General features: G+C 43.7%; 1 pseudogene; it reads right to left on the bottom strand.

The window, feature by feature from the left end:
* Positions 1 to 4,262: 4,262 nt before the first annotated feature.
* On the bottom strand, positions 4,263 to 21,323 carry LOC137347040 (amine sulfotransferase-like; annotated as a pseudogene).
* Positions 21,324 to 22,186: the final 863 nt, after the last annotated feature.

Here is a 22,186-nt window from a genome sequence, read left to right as displayed (position 1 = left end):
GATTGTTGCAAATGCTTCAGCCTTATCTTTCGCACTGATGTGCTAGGCTCCCCCATCATTGAGGATGGGGATATTTGTGGAGCCACCTCCTCCAGTTAGTTGTTTAATTGTCCACCACCATTCACGGCTGGATGTGGCAGGACTGCAGAGCTTAGATCTGATTCGTTGGTTATGGGATCGCTTAGCTCTGTCTATCGCAGGCTGCTTATGCAGTTTGGCACGCAGATAGTCATGTGTTGTAGCTTCACCAGGTTGACATCTCATTTTGAGGTATGCCTGGTGCTGCTCCTGGCATGCCCTCCTGCACTCTTCATTTAACCAGGGTTGGTCTCCTGGCTTGATGGTAATGGTAGAGTGGGGGATATGCTGGGCCATGAGGTTACAGATTGTGGTTGAGTACAATTCTGCTGCTGCTGATGGTCCACAGCGCCTCATGGATGCCCAGTTTTGCATTGCTAGATCTGTTCGAAATCTATCCCATTTAGCATGGTGATAGTGCCACACAACACGAAGGACGGTATCCTCAATGTGAAGGCGGGACTTCGTCTCCACAAGGAATGTGCGGTGGTCACTCCTACCAATACAGTCATGGACAGAAGCATCTGCAGCAGGCAGATTGCTGAGGACGAGGTCAAGTATGTTTTTCCCTCGTGTTGGTTCACCCACCACCTGCCGCAGACCCAGTCTAGCAGCTATGTCCTTTAGGACTCGACCAACTTGGTCAATAGTGGTGCTACCGAGCCACTCTTGGTGATGGACATTGAAGTCCCCTACCCAGAGTACATTTTTGCGCTTGCCACCCTCAGTGCTTCCTCTAAGTGGTGTTCAACATGGTGGAGTACTGAGTCATCAGCTGAGGGAGGGCGGTAGGTGGTAATCAGTAGAAGGTTACCTTGCTCATGTTTGACCTGATGCCATGAGACTGCATGGGGTCCGGAGTCGATGTTGAGGACTCCCAGAGCAACTCCCTCCCTATTGTATACCACTGTGCCACCACCTCTGCTGGGTCTGTCCTGCCGGTGGGACAGGACATACCCAGGGATAGTGATTGCAGTGTCTGGGACATTGTCTGTCAGGTATGATTCCGTGAGTATGACTATGTCAGGCTGTTGCTTGACTAGTCAGTGGGACAGCTCTCCCAACTTTGGCACAAGCCCCCAGATGTTAGTAAGGAGGACTTTGCAGGGTCGACAAGACTGGGTTTGCTGGTGTCATTTCCGGTGCCGAGGGCAATGCCAGGTGGTCCGTCTGGTTTCATTCCTTTTTATTAACTTCGTAGCGGTTAGGTACAACTGAGTGGTTTACTAGGCCATTTCAGAGGGCATGTAAGAGTTAACCACATTGCTGTGGGTCTGGAGTCACATGTAGGCCAGACCAGGTAAGGACAGCAGATTTCCTTCCCTAAAGGACATTAGTGAACCAGATGGGTTTTTACAACAATTGACATGGCCATCATTAGACTAGCTTTTTAAGATTTATTAATTAAATTCAAATTCCACCTTCTGCTGTGGTGGGATTCGAACCCTTATCCCCAGAGAAATACGCTGGGTCTCTGGGTTACTAGTCCAGTGATAATACCACTATGCCACCGCCTACCCCCTGTTTCCCCTAATGGAGAGGTCAATTACTGGGAGCACAGACTTAAGGTGATTGGTGGAAGGATTAGAGTTGACATGAGGAAAAACCTGTTCACACAGAGGGTGGTGGGTGTGTGGAATTCACTGCCAGGAACGGTGGTGGAGGCAGACACCCTCAATTCTTTCAAAAGGGACCTGGACATGCACCTGAAGTGCTGTAACCGGCAAGGCTATGGACCAGGTGCTGGAAGGTGGGATTAGATTGGGCGGCTAGTTTCTTCGGCCGGCACAGACACGATGGGCTGAATGACCTCCTTCTGTGCTGTAATTTTCCTATGGTTCTAACAAGTTGCATTTGTATCGCACCTTTAACATAATAAACTGTCCCAATGCGCTTCACAGGAGAAAACAATGGCAATCATCCTAAAAAAGTAGATATTAGGACAGGTGACCAAAACATTTGGTCAAAGAGATAGGTTTTAAACAGTGTCTTAAAGTAGGAGAGAGGTGGAGAAGCGATGAGATTTGAGGAGGGAATTCCAGAGCTTAGGGCCTAGATAGCCACCAATGGAAAGGTGAAGAAAGTGGAGGAACACAGAGTTCTTGTAGGGCTGGAGGGGGTTATCGAGATTTAAAGAGCCATGAGACCATGGAGGGATTTGACAGGAATGAGAATTTGATTTTGATTAGTGGACTGGAAGCCAATGTAAGTTAATGAGCACAGGCGTGATGGGTAAACCAAACTTGTTTGGACTTGAGATACAGACAGCAGAATTTTGAACAAGAGGTTTATGGAGGCTGGAAGATGGAAGGCTCACCAGGAGAGGATTGGAATAGTTGAGTCCGGAGGTTAAAAAAAAAAGCATAGATGAGAGTTTCTGCAGCAGATGGGCTGAAGCAGGGGCAGAGACAGGTGATATTACAGAATAGGAATTAGGCATTTTTTTTGTGATGGAGTGGGATTGGAAGCTCAGCTCTGGGTCAAATAGAATGCCAAGGTTACAAACAGTGTGGTCAGCCTGAGACAGTGGTCAGGGGAGGGAATGGAATCGATGGCCAGAGAACAGAGTTTGTGCTGTGGACCAAAGGCAGTGACTTGAACTTCCCAATGTTTACTTGAAAGACATTTTGGCTTCATCTATGACTGGATGTCAGACAAGCAGTCTGACAACACATGGGAGCTGAGAGAGGTGGTGATTGGTTGAAGCCTTACACCTTACATGTGGAACGTGACATTGTGTGTTCAGATAATGTCACCGGCGGACAGCAAGTGAAACTAGGAGGGGGGGCAAAGATAAATCCAGAGATAACCGTGTGGAAAGGATAGAGATTGCAAGAGATTCTCTGGCTATAACTGTCTAGGTAAGAGTGGACCAAGTGTAGGCAATCACCCTCAGCTGGATAGCAAAGGAGAGGAGTTGTCGGAGGATGGTGTAGTCAAAGACCAGAAGGATGAGGAGGAATAGTGCATAGAGGATGTAATTTGTGACAATGTGGTAGGGGTGAAAAACAAATTGGACTGATCAAACATGTAGTTGTGGGAAAGATGGGCACAGATTTGGGAGGCAACAACAATATTCAAGGACTTTGGAGAGCAATGGGAGGTTGGAGATGGAGCAGTAGTTTGCAAGGACATGGTGGTCAAGGATGGTGTTTTTGAGAAGGGGATCATGATGGCTATTTTGAAAGGGAGGGTGGCTGTTAATGAGGATAGGGAACCATTTACAATATCAGCTAGCATGGGGCAAGTTGGCTGGTCAAGATCTTGCTGGGAATAGGGTCGAGAGATCAGGAGTTGGATCTGGTGGAAAAGATGAATTTGAAGAGAGATAGGAGAGAAACTGGAGAAAGATAAGAGCTCAGGTCTGTGGAGGTGGGGGGTGACCTTGCCAGCAGCTTGGATAGGTGGACTAGGGGATGGAGGGATGCAGGCTCGAGGGGCTAAATGGCCTACTCCTGTTCCTATGTTCCTATATTCCCATGTTCCTATATTCTGGAGGGAGATGCGGAGGAGTGATGATTGTTGATCTGCTGGCAGGGTCGATCCAGCCAATGCCAACAGGATTGAGTGGGACTGGTAGGAGTGCCGTGGGTGGACAGGTCGACAAGAGAGTAGGATAGGGCAGTTAAAGTTGCTACTCATAAGCAGACAGCGATGGGTGCCTCAATGGTCCCATCAAAGCATGTTGAGAAGCTGTGGGTGTATCCAAGAGACAGTAAAACCTGGGAAGGTGGCAGGATAGTTTTGATGGTCAAGGAGTAGTGAAGAGTAGGGATTTGTGGGAAAAAAGTACTCGTGAAGGGTGAAAGGAAAGTAGGCATGACTGGGTGAAAGGAAAGCGATGAGATGGGAGAGAAGTTCCCAAGAGAGATAAAAATAAAGAAAAGGCTGATTGAAGTAATGGGCTCAGGTCTGGTGCAGCAACCAAAATGCTTATGCAAATGGACACAGGAAAACCCAGGTTGCATAAACATGACAATGATTAAGATAAGTATATCCTGGTATCAAACAGTAAATAGGCAGGAGACCAGAAGAAAGAGACAAAAATTAAAGTCAGAGGTGCCATGGTGGGATGAAGTTTACTTTTAAGTAGGATTAAGTCAGCTTGGAGCATCAACAAAATGAAAATGAAGAGACACGACACTGTGGAGAATCAAGCAGGAGGCAACATTTAAATTCTAAAATTACTGCTTATTTGGTAAAGAAAGCTGGTCAATGATATCGTAGTCAAACTTCAAAGGGAAATCTGCCATCCTCTCCTGGTAGATGGAATCAAACCACTCATTCTGAGACACCAGGAAGTGATTCTTCCAGTCTCCAGCTATCCCTAAAAAATAAATAATCCCAGATTTAACCATTAAATAAATATCGTAATAGACATATCACATCAATTTAGAATTAGTAATAGGGGACACGGTGCCATATTGGTAATGTCACTGGACTAGTAATCCAGAGGCCCAGACTAATTCCCTGGGGACACGGGTTCAAATCCCAGCACAGCAGTTGGTGGAATTCAAATTAAATTAATTCATAAAAATCTGGAATTGAAAGCTAGTCTCAGCAATGTTGTCATGAAACTATCATCGATTGTCGTAAAATTCCAGCTGGTTCACTTATGACCTCTGGGAATGAAATCTGCCATCCTACACATGACCCACAGCAATGTGGTTGACTCTTAACTGCCCTCTGAAATGGCCTAGCAAGCCACTCAGTTGTCAAGGGCAATTAGGGATGGGCAATAAATGCTGGCCTTGCCAGCGATGCCCACATCCTATGAAAGAATAAAAAAAATTCTATTATACTTATACAATACTGAACCTGGACCAGAAACATCGGATGATTCTGTGATCCAACATGCCTAAGTGGGGCACGTCAGAAGTGCATCTTGGGAAAACACAGGCCATTAAAATGAATAGATCTAAAACCATGGACTGTGTACCAGCGATTACCTGAGTTGCCCTCCTTATGAGCAACCCCACTGTAGGAGCATTGGATTGTGAAATCACCCCCAGAGAGTGCAAATAAAAAATCCACTGTATAACCATCCTACAGTAACACTAAAAAAAAATTCCATTTAAGCAATACGCTTTTATGTTATAAGTAAATGCAATAGTATTTCTTAAGCAAAATCTATCCCAATGAAAACTAATTTCAGATGCTCACTGGTAACTACAAGCATTTTGAAAATCTGGTGAGACTGTTTAATCACAACCAAATTATTTATACATGCTTCGTACTGTTTTTTAGTTTCTTGTCAGTAAAAATGAAGATTGTAAAATAAACCAATCTTGTAAACAAACATAAAGCTCATTTGGCCTTACCTAGTCATTTCCGGTAATCAGTAGCATTACTCACCTTTTCTATAAAAAGAGGCACTATCATTTTTGAACAGCAATTTTAAACCTCGGTAGTTTGTTTCAGGGTTTTCTTTCATATACTTAAAAGTGCATTGATCCAAAATTAACTCCAAGGTTTCTTCGTCCAACTCTTAATTAAGAAAAGATGCAACTTTTTCTATCACACTCCTGAGATCCTTTAACAAATTAAAATTATGCTTAGGTTACTCAATTGTAAATCCAAAATATAATTCCTATTTCACATACATTAACCTGATTAGTATTCTCCTATTATCAAAGTATACACTCATCCAGTAGTAAACGTAGCAATACACATTTGAATACAAATCATCAAATTGTCTGTATTCTGCCTCAATTATTAGAAGTCAAAGCTTTTTCAACTTAAGTAGCTATTGACAGTTGTTGTGTCAACCGTGGCTCAGTCGCATTCTCACCTGAGTCAGGCAGTTTTGGGTTCAAGCCCCACTCCAGACACTGAACACACAATCTAGGCTGACACTTCAGTGCAGACTGAGGGAGTGCTGCACAATTGGAAGTGCTGTCTTTGGATGAACCGACGCCTTGTCTCTCTCTTAGGTTGACATAAAAGATCCATGGAACTATTTGAAGAAGAGTGGGATTTCTCCTGGTTTTTCACAATGCTGGCAAGATAAGCACATATGAAATTTTTCCTCCATCTCTATAGTCCCACTGTCCATTCTGAAAGTGGGACTCAGATTAGTCAGAAACTGGCCCTAGCTTGGTTGAAAAGCAGCTTGTTTTCCAGCCACTCGAGCCTAAGGTCTTGAATTATTGATGTTGCCATGACTAAAATGAGATCATTTCAAACTTAACCACAGAACCATAGTAGATTGAAGCACGGAAGAAAGCTATTTGGTCCATTGTGTCTGTACTGGCTGCTTGCTAGAGCCCTTCAAAATTAATCCCACTGCCCCATAGTCTTCCCGTAGCTTTGCATCTTCCTCTGCTTAAAATATTATCGAATTTTCTCTTAAAAGGTGCCGTTATCTCTGCCTTAACCATTCCCTGTGGCAACACATTCAATGCTCCAAAATTCCCCTGTGCAAAGAAAATCTCCTTACTTGTATTGTGATGATTTTACTCAATCACTGATTACCCAACCAAAGGAAATAGCTTTTATCTAGTTATTCTATTAAAACTCCAGGATTTTAAATAACCTCTATTCAATCTCTTTTTATATTCTCTGCTGCAGTGGAAATATTCCCAATATCATGAGTCTCTCCTCATAATTATGCTTTCTCATCCCTGGCATCATCCTGGTGAATCTACAATGTAAGTTATCTATGACTTTAATGCCCTTTCTATAATGGAGTACCGAAAACGGTTCCCAGCACTCTAACTGTTGTCTAACTAATGTTTTGTATAAGTTCATCATTACTTCTCCATGCTCCTGTATATAGAATTCAAAATTCTGCTGGCCCTTTTTGCACCAAAATGTAAGTGTTATTGCCCAGCAGATTGCCTCATCAGCAGCCTTGGAGGTGAATTGATGCTCTGATGACAGAAAATTGATTGCATGTCAAAGAATGAGAACTCTCCCACTGCTACCGAACATGCGGAAGGGCTGAATGGTTGGAACATATCAAGATGCTGCATGTTAGTATTAGCTAGTGTTACGTCCAAGGCGGGAGGAGTGCACTGTAAATTCAGCCCCACTTCTCCACAGGTCACAACATATATTTAAAGTTTCCCACTTACCAGAACAATCAATCATATACTCTACTTGCCCCCAGAATAAAGTACACCAACTAGGTTTCTTTAATATACAACAAAACTATCCATTTATTATAGACCAAGTCATAACCAATAATGAAGTAAACATACGCATGAATTGAAATATTAATGCCCTTTATTTATCCTAGCCCTCACACACACACACACACATATGTACACAACTGGTTAACTGGGGTAAAAAAGGGATTTCTGTTTACAGCTGTTTCAAAGAAGTAGAAGGAATAAATAAAACACTTATGCTGAAAAGAAGATATGAAAAGATGTCCATTATTGGTTAGGCATCCCAAATGCGAATAGGCAGCTGCCACTAGGATCTTCCCAGAACAGTTCCTTCCAGGCGATGTTGAAGATCAGTCTGTGTAGGCTTTCAAGAGATGCAATGCAGAAAGCTTCAGTCAGGCTTCACATAGGTTCTACATCAGGTGTGCAGCAACAAAAGTTTCAATTCTCACACATTCAATGCAAAGTTACTTCAAAGATGCAAGGTTTCTGCAATCATGCAGAATTTCTTCAAATACAGGAGGAAATAGTAAAACGTAATGCAGGATGTCTTTAAAGATGCAGAGATTCTTTAAAGATGCAGGTATTCTTCAAAGAGAAAAAGATATCAGCTGACTTCTCCTGGCAGGCACGCAGCAAATGACTTCTGTGTTTTGGCCAAACACCAACTGGCTTTTTTTTTTAAACAGTTCAAAATGAAACAAAAACTTTTCCAGAGGCAAGTCATGTGACATCTATAAATCCTGGCTTGTCACTTCTTTGCAGATAGCTCTTCAAGCTAAAACACAACCACCTGCTGGCTTCTTTGCCTTCCAGCAAAACTTGTCTACATTCAATCCAAACCTTCTGGTAACTTCTTTTGAGAAAAACACCCAAAGTTCAGCTTCTTCAAGATTCCAACATACTTTTCAATTTTAAAGTATAGATTCTCAAGTTTTAACAAAAATATGGAAATCCTCGTAACACCTCCACCCTTGGAGAAATGAAACGCCATTTTTGAATGCATTTCATTACCTGTATATCAAAAAAAGTTGAAAACCTTTTAAAACACATTCTCAAACTCATCCCCCATTCACTCTTTACTTATAGTTCATACAATTTTGCTTTGTACCATCTTTGCACTCATATAATTCAAACAACGTTAACTGCACGATAAAGCTACTGCAATGCGATTATTTTTGCCCGAAATATGGACAGTCGTTAACTGATAGGGCTGCAACAGTAAACTCCATCAGAATATTCTGGCATTCTGTGTTTAAAATATTTCCACAAAGGGTAGCCAAATTAGCCAATTGCAATCTTCCAAACAGAGCCCCCACCCTGCCCCTCCCCCCAGTTGTTCCAAGTGTTCTTTCCAAGTGTCACTGTAGACCAGCACATCATCAAGGTAAACTACACACTGGCTACCACAGGGTTCTCTAGTCTCTGAGAGGTTTCTGGAGTATTGCCTAACCTGTATGGTATCACGTGGCACTGGAATAAACCATCCAGTGTTACAAAAGCTGATATTTCTTTAGCTCAAGGTGTTAAAGGAACTTGCCAGTATCCAAATCTTACAAATCTATCTTTGTAAGAAACATGGCATTGCCCACTCTGTCAACAGCCTTCCAAGAGAGGAATTGGGTAGGAGTCAAGCATGTGGTACCATGGGTGGTTCAGCTGCACAGGAGGGGAAGAAAAAGAATGGGAAAGCTATAGTGATAGAGGATTATATCGTAAGGGGTACAGATAGGCGTTTCTGTGGCCGCAAACATGACTCCAGGATGGTGTGTTGCCTCCCTGGTGCTAGGGTCAAGGATGTCACAGAGCAGCTGCAGACATTCTGAAGGGGGAGTTTGAACAGTCAGAGGTCGTGGTTCACATTGGTACCAACGACATAGGAGGGATGAGGTCCTGCAACAAGAATTTAGGGCTCTAGGTAACAGATTAAAAAGCAGGACCTCAAAGGTTGTAATCTCTGGATTACTCCCAGTGCCATGTGCTAATGAGTGGAGGAATAGGAAGATAGAGCAGATGAATGCGTGGCTGAAGAGATGGTGCAGGAGAGAGAGCTTTAATTTCCTGGGTCACTGGGTCTGTTTCTGGCAAAGGTGGGACCTGTACAAGTCGGACAGGTTCCACCTGAACCGGAACAGGACCAATATCCTTGCAGGGAGGTTTGCTGGTGCTGTTGGGGGGTGGGGGGTGGGAGTGTTTAAACTAATTTGGCAGTGGGATGGGGTACAGAGTGTAGGTACAGTAGGGGGTGATGCACAGTCAAATATAGAAGAGAAACTAAGTCAGTCTGCGAAGGCTAAGCAAATATAGATCTGTTAAGGCACAAGCAAATAGTGCAAGGCTGGATTGCATCTATTTTAATGCAAGGAGTCTTACAAGTAAGGCAGATGAATTGAGGGCCTTGATTAACACATGGGAATATGATATTATTGCTATCACAGAGACATGGTTGAGGGACGGGCAGGACTGGCCGCTCAATATTCCAGGGTATGGAATCTTCAGGTGTGATGGGGAAGTGGGGGGCGGGGTGGGGTGTAAAAGAGGAGGTGGCATTGCACTATTGATCAGGGAGTCAATTACTGCAGTAAGCAGGGATGATATCTTAGAAGTTCCTCAAATGAGGCCATATGGGTAGAACTTAAAAACAAAAAGGAGGCAATCACTTAGCTGGGAGTGTACTACTGGCCTCCAAACAGTCAGGAAGAGATAGAGGAGCAGATATGTAGGCAAATCTCAGAGAGGTGTAAAAATAATAGGATAATAATAGTAGGGGATTTCAACTTCCCCAATATCAACTGGGGTAGTCTTAGTGCAAAAGGCTTAAAGTGGGCGGAATTCTTAAAGTGCATACAGGAAAGCTTTTTGAGCCAGCATGTAGAAAGTCCGACAAGAGAAGGGGCAGTACTGGACCTAATCCTGGGGAATGAAGCCAGACAAGTGGTAGAAGTGTCAGTGGGGGTGCATTTCGGGAATAGTGAGCATAACTCTGTAAGATTTCAGGTAGTTATGGAAAAGGACAAAGAGGGATCGGAAATAAAAGTACTGAATTGGGGGAAAGCCGATTTCAATATGATAAAACAGGATCTGGCCAAAGTGGACTGGGAGCAGCTACTTGTAGGAAAGTCTACATCAGATCAGTGGGAGTCTTTCAAAAAGGAAATAGTGAGAGTCCAGGGCCAACATATTCCTGTAAAGGTGAAGGGTAAGACCAACAAGTCCAGGGAATCCTGGATGTCAAGGGATATAGAGGATTGGATAAGGGAAAAAAGGAGGCTAATGGCAGATTCAGAGGGCTGAAAACAGCAGAGACCCTAGAGGAGTTTAGAAAGTGTAAGGGGGTACTTAAAAAAAGTAATGAGGAGAGCGAAGAGGGGACATGAAAAAACACTGGCGGGCAAGATAAAAGAAAATCCCAAGGCGTTTTATGTATATTAAGGGCAAGAGGATAACCAGGGAAAGAGTAGAGCCCATTAGGGACCAAAGTGGCAATCTGTGTGTGGAGCCAGAGGACTTAGGTGAGGATTTGAATTATTATTTTTCATCTGTGTTCACTATGGAGAAGGACGATGTAGGTGTCGAGATCAGGGAGGGGATGGTGATATACTTGAACAAATTAGCTTTGAAAGGAAGGAGGTATTAGCTGTTATAGCAGACATAAAAGTGGATAAATCCCCAGGCCCAGACTGATGTATCCCAGGCTGCTACGTGAGGCAAGGGAGGAGATTGCAGGGGCACTGACACAAATTTTCAAATCCTCTCTGGCCACAGGAGAGGTGCCAGAGGACTGGAGGACAGCGAATGTGGTACCATTATTCAAGAAGGGTAGGAGGGATAAACCAGGTAATTACAGGCCAGTGAGTCTAACATCAGTGGTAGGGAAACTATTGGAAAAAATTCTGAGGGACAGGATTAATCTCCACTTGGAGAGGCAGGGATTAATTAGGGATAGTCAGCATGGCTTCATCAGGGGGTGATCGTGTGTAACAAATTTGATTGAATTTTTCGAGGAGGTGACTAGGTGCCTAGATGAGGGTCAAGCAGTTGATAGTCTACATGGACTTCAGTAAGGCTTTGGATAAGGTCCCGCATGGGAGATTGGTCAAGAAGGTAAGAGCCCATGGGATCCAGGGCAATTTGGCAAATTGGATCCAAAATTGGCTTAGTGGCAGGAGGGCTGTTTTTGCGATTGGAAGCCTGTGACCAGTGGTGTACCACAGGGATCGCTGCTGGGACCCTTGCTGTTTGTAGTGTACATTAATGATTTAGACATGAATATAGGAGGTGTGATCAGTAAGTTTGCAGATGACACAAAAATTGGTGGTGTCGTAAATAGTGAGAAGGAAAGCCTTAGATTACAGGATGATATAGATGGGCTGGTAAGATGGGCAGAGCAGTGGCAAATGAAATTTAATTCTGAGAAGTGTGAGGTGATGTATTTTGGGAGGACTAACAAGGCAAGGGAATATACAATGGATGGTAAGACCCTAGGAAGTACAGAAGGTCAGGGGGACCTTGGTGTACTTGTCCATAGATCACTGAAGGCAGCAGCACAGATAGATAAGTTCATTAGGAAGGCATATGGGATACTTGCCTTTATTAGCCGAGGCATAGAATTTAAGAGCAGGGAGGTTATGATGGAGCTGTATAAAATGCTAGTTAGGCCACAGCTGGAGTACTGTGTACAGTTCTGGTCACCATACTATAGGAAGGATGCGATTGCACTGGAGAGGGTGCAGAGGAGGTTCACCAGGATGATGCCTGGGCTGGAGCATTTCAGCTATGAAGAGAGACCGGATAGGCGAGGGTTTTTTTTAATTTTAGAGATACAGCACTGAAACAGGCCCTTCGGCCCATCGAGTCTGTGCCAACCAACAACCACCCATTTATACTAACCCTATAGTAATCCTATATTCCCTACCACCTACCTACAGTAGGGGCAATTTACAATGGCCAATTTACCTATCACCTGCAAGTCTTTGGCTGTGGGAGGAAACCAGAGCACCCGGCGAAAACCCACGTGGTCACAGGGAGAACTTGCAAACTCCACACAGGCAGTATCCAGAATCGAACCCGGCTCCCTGGAGCTGTGAGGCTGCGGTGCTAACCACTGCGCCACTGTGCTGCCCCTTTTTCCTTGTTGTTTTCCTTGGAGCGGAGAAGGCTGAGGGGGGACCTGATTGAGGTATACAAAATTATGAGGGGCATAGATAGGGTAGATGGGAAGAAACTTTTTCCCTTAGCGGAGGTGTCAATAACCAGGGGGCATAGATTTAAGGTAAGGTGCAGGAGGTTTAGAGGGGATTTGAGGAAAAATGTTTTCACCCAGAGGGTGGTTGGAATCCAGAACACACTGCCTACACATCCAAAGGAGTATCCTCTGCCATTTCCGCCACCTCCAGTGTGATGCCACTACCAAACACATCTTCCCCTCCCCTGTCAGCATTCCAAAGGGATCGCTCCCTCCGCGACACCCTCTTCCACTCCTCCATTAACCCCACCACCTTGTCCCCTTCCCACAGCACCTTCCCATTCAATCGGAGGAGGTGTAATACCTGTCCATTTACCCCCTCTCTCCTCACTATCCAAGGCCCCAAACACTCCTTTCAGGTGAAGCAGTGATTTGCTTGTACTTCTTTCAATTTAGAATACTGTAATCGCTGCTCACGATGCAGTCTCCTTTATATTGGGGAAACCAAACGCAGATTGGGTGACCGCTTTGCGGAACATCTCCACTCAGTCCGAAAACATAGAGTCATAGAGAGATACAGCACTGAAACAGGCCCTTCGGCCCACTGAGTCTGTGCTGACCATCAACCACCCATTTATACTAATCTTACATTAATCCCACATTTCCTGCCACATTCCCACCTTCCCGGAATTCTCCTATCACCTACCTACACTAGGGGCAATTTACAATGGCCAATTTACCTATCAACCTGCAAGTCCTTGGCTGTGGATGGAAATCGGAGCACCCGGCAGAAACCCACGTGGTTACAGGGAGAACTTGCAAACTCTGCACAGGCAGTACCCAGAACTGAACCTGAATGTTTACCCAGTTACCGATATGGTCATAGACTTTACTCTTTATCCCAGAATAAAATACACCAACCAGATTTCTTTAATAAACAACAATATTATCAGTTTATTATAAAACAAGACTTAACCAGTAACAAAGCAAAGCGTTGACACACAGATTGGAAGTTCCCTTTTTACCTTAGCCCCTCTCTCTCTCACACACACACACACACCAGTTAACCGAAAAAGAGATTTTCTCTTTAGAGCTCTGTTACAAAAAAAAGACAAAAAAGAATATATTGGTCAAGTACTTGCTAATTCTTGAAGGAAAAAAGAAAAGATATGGAAAGATGTCAGTTATCCCTTTTTGGTTTGGCATCCCAAACACACATAGATGGCTGTCACTGGGATCTTTCTGGAACAGTTCTTTTCAGGCAATGTTGAACATCAGTTTTTTAGGCTTTCCAGGAGAAACACGGCAAAAGGGGTTTCACACAGGCCTTTCTGGAGGAATGCAGCATCAAATTCTCTATTGCTTACACGCGCTTCTAAGAGCTTCTCAAAGAGACAGAAAAGCTGGCAGACTTTTCAAAGAGATAGCAAAGGCTGTGCTGGAGTTTTGTCCTTGGCAGGGTGATTCTTAATCTCCTTTCAGAACACTGTCCAAACCCCAACTGACTGTCCAAAGTGAAACCACAAACAATCTCAATAGTCAAGCCCCCGATCCCTATACATTTTGACCTGTCACTTCTCTGTAAACATCTCCCCCCAAGTAAAAAAGCCCCTACTGGGTATTTATCTGAAGACAGGTGGGACTTCCAGGGTTGTTTACATACCAAGTCCAAAAGACCTTCCGATGACCTTGGTGGACAAAGCATCCATGGAATCCTTTTCAGTTTTCCCAAATAAAACAATGTCCATAATTCTAAAATACAAGAGTCCTCAAAAAAAAGTTAACAAAAAATAAAAAAGCTTAGTCATAACACTAGCCATCAGGAGGGCCTTGATGCTGACTTCCTCCCTGGTTGGTGATTGATCAGCAGGTCTGTCAATGAAACCAGCTGCCACAACTCTCTCTTGGTGATGTGGGTTTAAAGAGAACATTCCTAATGTTCTCAAAATGGAGGCCACCCTGGTTAATTAGCCCGAATTGAAACAACTGACCTTTATTGAACTAAATAGGAAAAGACTGTAACCTGTGACATTGCCACAAACTGGCCTATTTGGTTTTAATACACATTTCCAATGCTTGCAGTTTGTGTGTTTTTTTAAATTGTACAATTTTACTTTGTTTTAAAAACAGAGAACAGAGTCAATTTAACATTATCCACTCAACAGAAACTGGGCTAGTGGACAGTTAAAACCAATCAGGTTACTTACCCGCTCCAAACGCAACCGTTTCCTGACATTATTTTTCTTTTAACCACTAGGGTTCTGCAGCTGGATGAGACCCCCACTTAAAGTCGGCAGGTGCCTCATGAATTTAAGCATATCAGATTCCTCGTACATCAATAAGGCCTCCATTGCATTTTAACTGGGGCCTGAGGGGCAAAACAGCCACGACTTCCCACCAGGCTGAAGCAGGTCAAAAACTGGTCGGAAGAACAAATAGGCCCTCCAGGTAAGTGCAAGATATTAACTAAGTGGGGCCAGGAGGGCAGAGTTGCTCCAAGCCCTGTAAGGAATATCATAGGCCTCTTTTTCCCCCTGCTTCCCTTTCCCTTCCTCCCAAGAAAGTCTCCTATAGCTCCCTCCCCACCACTTGCCTATGACTCAGAGAACAACTAAGGGCAACCCAATCTTCATACACTGGCAGCCTCTGCGCACCATCTACCCACCCGAAATGGGTGGGAAGTAAACTGGCAGCGTTTAAGTGCGGCTCAGGAGTATCTGAGGGTGAAATTGGTCTTTGACGAAAGTGTAAAATGAGCAATAGTGAATTGTCGGCCCGTTTTATATCCCGCCCGATTTTGTTGTTCAGTTGACTTCAACACAGTACAAAATCAGGCACGGGGTAAAACAAACTTCTAGTTCAAAATCACCAGTTTTCTACAATCACCCAATTTCAACTTCACCCCCATTAAACATTATTTTAACGCTTAAAGTTTTGGTTTGAAGAACCAAATTAAACATCATTTCGGTTGGTACAAAACCGAGACACAGATGATTTCACAACATTCTCCCTGCTGTTAAAGTATCAGGTCCACATAATTCATGATTTATTCAAGCATCTTTAGTTATCATATATAAATATCACTTACTTTCTGCATATCTTCATACATCACAATCAAGATGTTGAGTTCATCTTTATGGTTATACCATTCTCTAATGTGGTCAAACCAAGATCCATAAAACACTTAAAAGATAAATAAGCATGGTGAGTTTACAGTGCTACAGAATGCCTTTACTGCAAAGAAACATAATTTCCATATTTGTTCCAAGCCATAACCACTTCAAATATTGATGCACCTATTCCTTTATGAAAGTTGTAAGCATACATATACAAAGGATAAAATCGGTCTCTATTTGTATATCGTCATTTTTCCTAAACCATTTGCACATAATTGGACAGCACCCTGCATAGATTTGATTTGCATCGAGCCCCACAGCACACCACAAAGATGCTGCAAATTTCTAGAACTTTTGAAATGTTGGATTCAAACTATACATCTGTGCATGGAAGGATGAATGCCACAGCACAGCACTGATGAAGAAATACCATCATTTGATCTGACACTGACAGCCAGCAGCTCAGCTACTGGCACTGCTTGTAACTTGGAGGATAGTATAGAATCTGGATCTGCACATGATGAGTCACCAGAAAAGTGGGCTGCAGCCAGGCTAGGAGGCAAGGATAGTTTGTGTGCCAGCTCACCAGAAGGCAAAGTCACAGATACGTTCTGCTACAGTGGACTCAGGTGAGGATTTCAATGAGGCTCATACAGGAGAACGTTGATGTACATGCACACTGAGATGCATGGTGTATTGGCAGCCCTGCCAGACAGCATCTTGTCACTGTAAAGGAGTATGGGGGACTCTGGCTCCAATGTGGCACAGGGCATCATGCAGAGCTTGGAGCCCATCCCTTCCGCTGTGGAAGCCAATTCTCTTGTCAGCACTTGCGGACCCACCCATGATGCAGCGTCTGGCTGAAGTCAACGTTCATTGCAGCAGAAGCGGAAGCCACCCAGTGTTTTCGTGCTGCTGTGGAAGCTCAGTCAGGGGTCATATGATCCATGGTTGCTGCCATCATGGCTGCAGATCTCGTTGTTCAAAGGAGAATGCAGACTCTGACAGTACTGCAGCAATCTGTCCTCCAACAGATTACTAGAATCGCTGAGGTTCATGCTCCATGGTCCCTCTGTAGCAGAGGGACCATGGAGCATGAACCTACTGTCCTGTATCAGGATTACAGCATTCATACTCCGACCACTGCCCCTTATGTTATTCTTTTGTGGGATTTGAGCAGCACTGGTAAGGCCTGCATTTATTGCCCTCGAGAAGGTGGAGGTTAGCCACCTTCTTGAACCGCTGCAGTACACATAATGTAGGTACATCCACAGTGATGTTAGGAAGGGAGTTCCAGGTTTTTGACTCAGTGAAGGAATCGTGGATATAGTTATAAGTCAGGATGGTGTGTTACTTGGAGGGGAACTTGCAGGTGGTGTTCCCATGTGTCTGCTGCCCTTGTCCTTCTGGACGGTACAGATCACGGGTTTGGAAGTTGCTGTTGAAGGAGCCTTGGCAAGTTGCTGCAGTGCATTTTGTAGGTGGAACACACTGCTGCCACTGCGTGCTGGCGGTGGAGGGAGTGACTGGTTAAGTATGTGGATATGGTGCCGATTAAGGGAGCTGTTTTGTCCTGGATGGTGTTGAGCTTCTTGAGTGTTGCTGGGGCTGCACTTATCCAGGCAAGTGGAGAGTATTCCATCACACTGCTGACTTGTGCCTTGTAGATGGTGGAAAGGCTTTGGGGAGGCAGGAGACAAGTCACTTGTTGCAGAATTCCCAGTTTCTGACCTGCTCTTGTAGCCACATTAATTATAAGGCTGGTCCAGTTAAATTTCTGTTCAATGCTGACCACCAGGATGTTGATGGTAGGGGGTGCAGTGATGTCAATGCTATTGCCTGTGCTCTTGCTGTTGCCTGCCAGCCAGCCAGCCCAGAGTGCTGCTGCCCATGCGAGGTGGTGCAGTCTGAAGTCTGGCTGTCAAGGCCCAGAGCTGCTGGAGGTCATCCTACAAAGCCATTTGCCTTCTCCTCCCAGAGAATGTCAGCATTCTTCCGCCAGCCATGAATTGCGTAGGAGCATAAGGACAGGCAAGGGGAAGCACAGGCCACGCACTAAGGAAATGCACAAGGGTAAGTAGTTCATTTTTGCTTGTATAATTGGATGTTGTTACGACCTCAGTGAGATCGTTAACATGAAAAATATGAGATATGAACCAGACCAATTTCAAGAATTACACTACAAGATTTCACATTTTAAAACTTTTATTATAACAAAAAAAAAGAAATCCCCGTGAACTAAGTAGTACTTTATAAGTAGCTGATACCCCAAATTACAAAGAAAGATATTTTGTTTACTGATTACAATACTTGAAAACCTCACACCATACTTATATGTTACACAGTCCATTTTGATGGCAAAATCCTTTGCAGTTAAAAGTCCCAAACACCTCCAAGTTGCAATGGGTTGGATCTCCCAGATTTTTCAAAGATCAATGTCCTCTTTGAAAACTTCTCCGAGCACGTCCGACCTGAATGTCTGTGAATAAGGTGATTCCTGCTATCCTGCTGGTCTTCTACTTCTCCGCAAGCTTCAACTTTCAAGACAAGTTCAAGTCTTCACAGCCTTTCGCTGTCTCTGCTTTTGAGAGCAGGTGTTCCCTCTCTCTCTCTCTCTCTCTTGAGTTGCCACTGCTCGTTGACTTCCTTTCTTACAGCCTGCTGTGAGGCTGCGACTGCTCGGTTCCCTTCTTACAGCCTGCTGTGAGGCTGCGACTGCTCGGTTCCCTTCTTACAGCCTGCTGTGAGGCTGCGACTGCTCGGTTCCCTTCTTACAGCCTGTCTGCCCTCAGAAAGTCTGTTAAATTTATCTGGACTCAAAAATCCATAGCTTATTGTACTGTTCCAACATGCAGAGTCCAGAAGTCTGGTTCCACAGAGCTAATTGGGATTTCTATTGTTCCCAGTTGTTAACAGCTGCCTGGTACATTTGCATCTCCCAAATTACTGACTCCTTGGTTTATGATCCGAAAGTCTGGGAGGGCGACACCCATTGTTCTTCACTTGTTAGCCCAGTTTTTCAAATGAAAGTCTTTGATCTGTGTTCTCTGTTGTCCTGATAACCAAGACTTCTGTCTAGTCCTTTCGCAGAGTGGATGTGAGGTCAGCTGACTTCCAAGACTCCATCTTGAACTTTTAAAAATCACAATTTTTAAAACATAATTATGTTACAATATCCAGCATTCATAACAGATATGTAGTTTGATAAATATATTATGCAAATGTTTTTATTGGTGGCTTTTATTACAGGATTTTGACCAAGAGGACACTGTGATGGGATGTTGCAGATGAATGGAAAGATAGGATATAGTGGAGTGATGATGGTGAAGGGATGTGATTCTAAGGGAACAGGAGTCTGAAAGTAGGTGCTCACGGGCATCCCATCCAGAACGAAGGGGCCCGGATGCCTTCTCCCTGCCACCTTTTCTGCTTCCTCTGCCACCTCCCTTCATGCAGAGCTTTCCCTCTCTGCAGCCTCTGCTCCATCTCCATGTCATGTTGCAGACTCAGAAGCACTGCATCCACAGCCTCCCCCCACCTGTTGCAGCCTTTGTGAGGACAGATCACCAAATCCTCCAACCTCCCTGTGAGGATACAGCATCACTGTCTGGCAAATCCAGCAGCTCACCACAACACCTCCAGAAACACTCCACAGTACTTCCACAAACTTTGCATTAGCAAGTGTTAGTCAAAATCACCTCACCTGCATGTTGATGACTGGCCCTTTAAATAGCGCTAGTTGAGGGCCCTTCATGTGGCTGAACACATGTTGGGCTGTGAGTCGATAGCATATGTGTTCAGTGGACCTGTGTGTCCAAGTTTCAAAATCGTGTGTCAATTCAGCCAGAACAACTGTTTGAGGTCACGATCTGACCAGTTGGGAGGCTTTTGGCACATGTGGACATGCCCTTCCCAGCATGCAGTGCTGTGCGGGCCACATCGAAAGTGGCCTGTTGTACTGCATGCACCATTTTGAGGGTCTCTGGCATCTGAAGCTGAATTTCTAGCCCAAAGATTCTTAAATGACCTGACAATTGTGAACAAAATATTAGCACAATTAATATTTTTGTAAAGAGTTGAGTAAAATTAAAAAACAATTACCATTTCCTTCAACAAATTGCTTCAGGAAGTCCTGAAAATCCTTTGGCACCTTCAAGAAACGAATGTATTTGTGAAAGTAATATGATGACACAATCACATCCTTGGGATTTCTGACAACATAAATGATCTGGGTTGGGAAATAAATAAAAGAACAGAAAATTAAGTTGCCAGTTGCTGTGGATTTAGTTAAGTCTATACTGGGTCATAACCTACCCAAATTATTTAGTTCATCTGTTTTTCTCTAAAGTTTTCCGGTGCTAGTTTCATTCCTGCTATTTTGATTCTGTATTTCTCTCCTTTTTTATCTTAATTGATTAGTTCATCACTTAACAGAATGTATGCCCAACTACCTCCTAACTTACAGAATTGTCACCTTGTATAAGGGATTCAGTCAGACCTTTGAAAGTAAGAAAGAACACTAAACCCGTTCCCAAGATCACAAGTTCGTTATAGATCAGAAAGGGCATTTTAATTTATCCAGCCAGAAAGACCCGACAGCACCCAACAGATTCCCATGCCTATTTTCTAGTGATTTTCTCTCTTTGCATGAAAGGTATTTCTTGTTGTCAGTCTTAAAGTTACCTCATTATTTTAAACGTGTGTCTCTTGTCCTCTTAATTTAAAGTAGCATTCAAGATTCACCATCTCTATTTCCTCGACAATGTTACATTCAATGTAAGATAAACACTTAAAAGCCTCTTTTCCAGGCTAAATAAAAATCAAGTACCTCCAGCCTTTCCGCATAACGTAGACCTCTGCCGAAAGTGATCGACATCATGGCTCTTTGCTGCCTATTCAGATACTTTGTTTAATTGCTTTCTGAGATGCCTCCTTCAATTCCACTTCTTTGTTTTTGTTTTAAATTTGTTCATGGGATGTGGGCATCACTGGCAAGGCCATCATTTATTGCCCATCCCTAATTGCCCTTGAGAAGGTGGCAGTGAGCCACCTTCTTGAACCACTGCAATCTTTGTGGTGCAGGTATGGGCAGTTGTACTTTGATTCCAATTGCGATCAGCTATTTAGCACAGACCCTGGATCAAATCTGGGTTCGTTGCAGGTTTTTATGACTCCATTCAAAACTAGGTAGTGCACATACCAAACAAACCACAGGAGGCAACAGAATTATTTTTTATGATACAACAATAGGTAAAGAACCTGTGTGTTAAAATGTATTTTTATAACATACTGGAGGACAGCCAGTGCTTATGGATACTGTGATGTCTCTTGGGATGGAGTGAGGTTTAGCCGAGTTTGGTTTAACGTGTGCGGCAAAGACTGACACAGAGCAGCAGGCTATTGAACACAAAGGCTTCTTTATTTCTGTTTTACTTTCACTTTTCCTTTGCTAGTATGTGTGTCCTACTGCAGCCTGTAGGGTACACTATGCACAATGCAATTGCAGTTTCAAATGACAACACTACAGATACAAACGCCCAGCAAAAGGCAGTGATTCACAAATAGCGGGCAGAAAAATATAATGGGAAAATGTATATTAAAATGTTTTTTCAAAATTGTGCAGCAACTCTGGACACAGCCTTACACCATTGAGATATTCTTACCAGATTTGGGGTAAGTGACAATGAGTGGAATATCTGGATCCATTTAAAAATCTTTCAGCCATTCAAGGTGTTCAATTGAATGTATCCCTGAAACAAATGGGAGTCCATTGTGTTGAAAATACTCAAACGTTTGCTTGTTTTCTTCATTGTTGTCCATTATGGATTTGTTATCTGAAAAGAAAAGATTTATTTCTGGATATTTGTAGCCAGCAATTGTAAATCAATCCACAATGCTGCAAAATATGACTGGTCCGATTTACCAGGCCTTTGCTCCAACAAACTGAGCCTCCCTCAGTGCAAAGGTCAGGAAAAAGGGGTGGGGATCCAGATTTCTGCCCCTTCAACATTACCTAGAGATTACCATAGTTTATCTGAGGACCTGTTGGAGTTGTTCAAATGAGCCAAAATGGGGCATTCCCAACCTCCTGCTTAATTTCCCACTGGGAATAGTTGCTAAGCACCCCAGTGCACAAGGACACAGGAAAAATGGTGCTGTGGTGTGCTCCAGAATCCCAGCTGATCAGAGGTCTTTGAGGGTTCTGAGGGCAGGCACAACAATAAAAGATAGTCCACGTGTCTTATTTTCTAATTGTCCCCCACTCCTCCCCAGCAGTCGAAACTTCAATCAGCAGCCAGAAGGATTTGATTGCTGAGACAGGATGAGAAGCTGCAAACCCAAGGGAATTTACAGTCAGGATTTTCCAACTGGCTTCAACTATGACCAGAAGTAAGATGAGAGCGAGTTCTGCCCACCTGATGTAATGACTGCTAACCCTGTAATCATTTCCAGAGTCAACATCATTGCAATTTTTTGGGTGTGCACAAATCATCAAAATGCCTCTGTATTGGAGCTCGCTCCCTGGGGATTGGAACCCAGACACTGCTGAAAGATTTAAAGCACTGCAGCAGCTTAAAGGGGCAGGAATCATATTTGGTAAAGCAAAGAAAATTCAGAGAATAAAGATTGTCTAGCAGAAGCCACATCAATTTATCTTCCACACAAGCAGTTGTCCTATAAATGTGAGGTTATCC

Source organism: Heterodontus francisci, chromosome 31 (assembly GCF_036365525.1).
Source record: "Heterodontus francisci isolate sHetFra1 chromosome 31, sHetFra1.hap1, whole genome shotgun sequence".
NCBI lineage: Eukaryota > Metazoa > Chordata > Chondrichthyes > Heterodontiformes > Heterodontidae > Heterodontus > Heterodontus francisci.
This window is presented reverse-complemented; position numbering and strand designations above follow the sequence as displayed.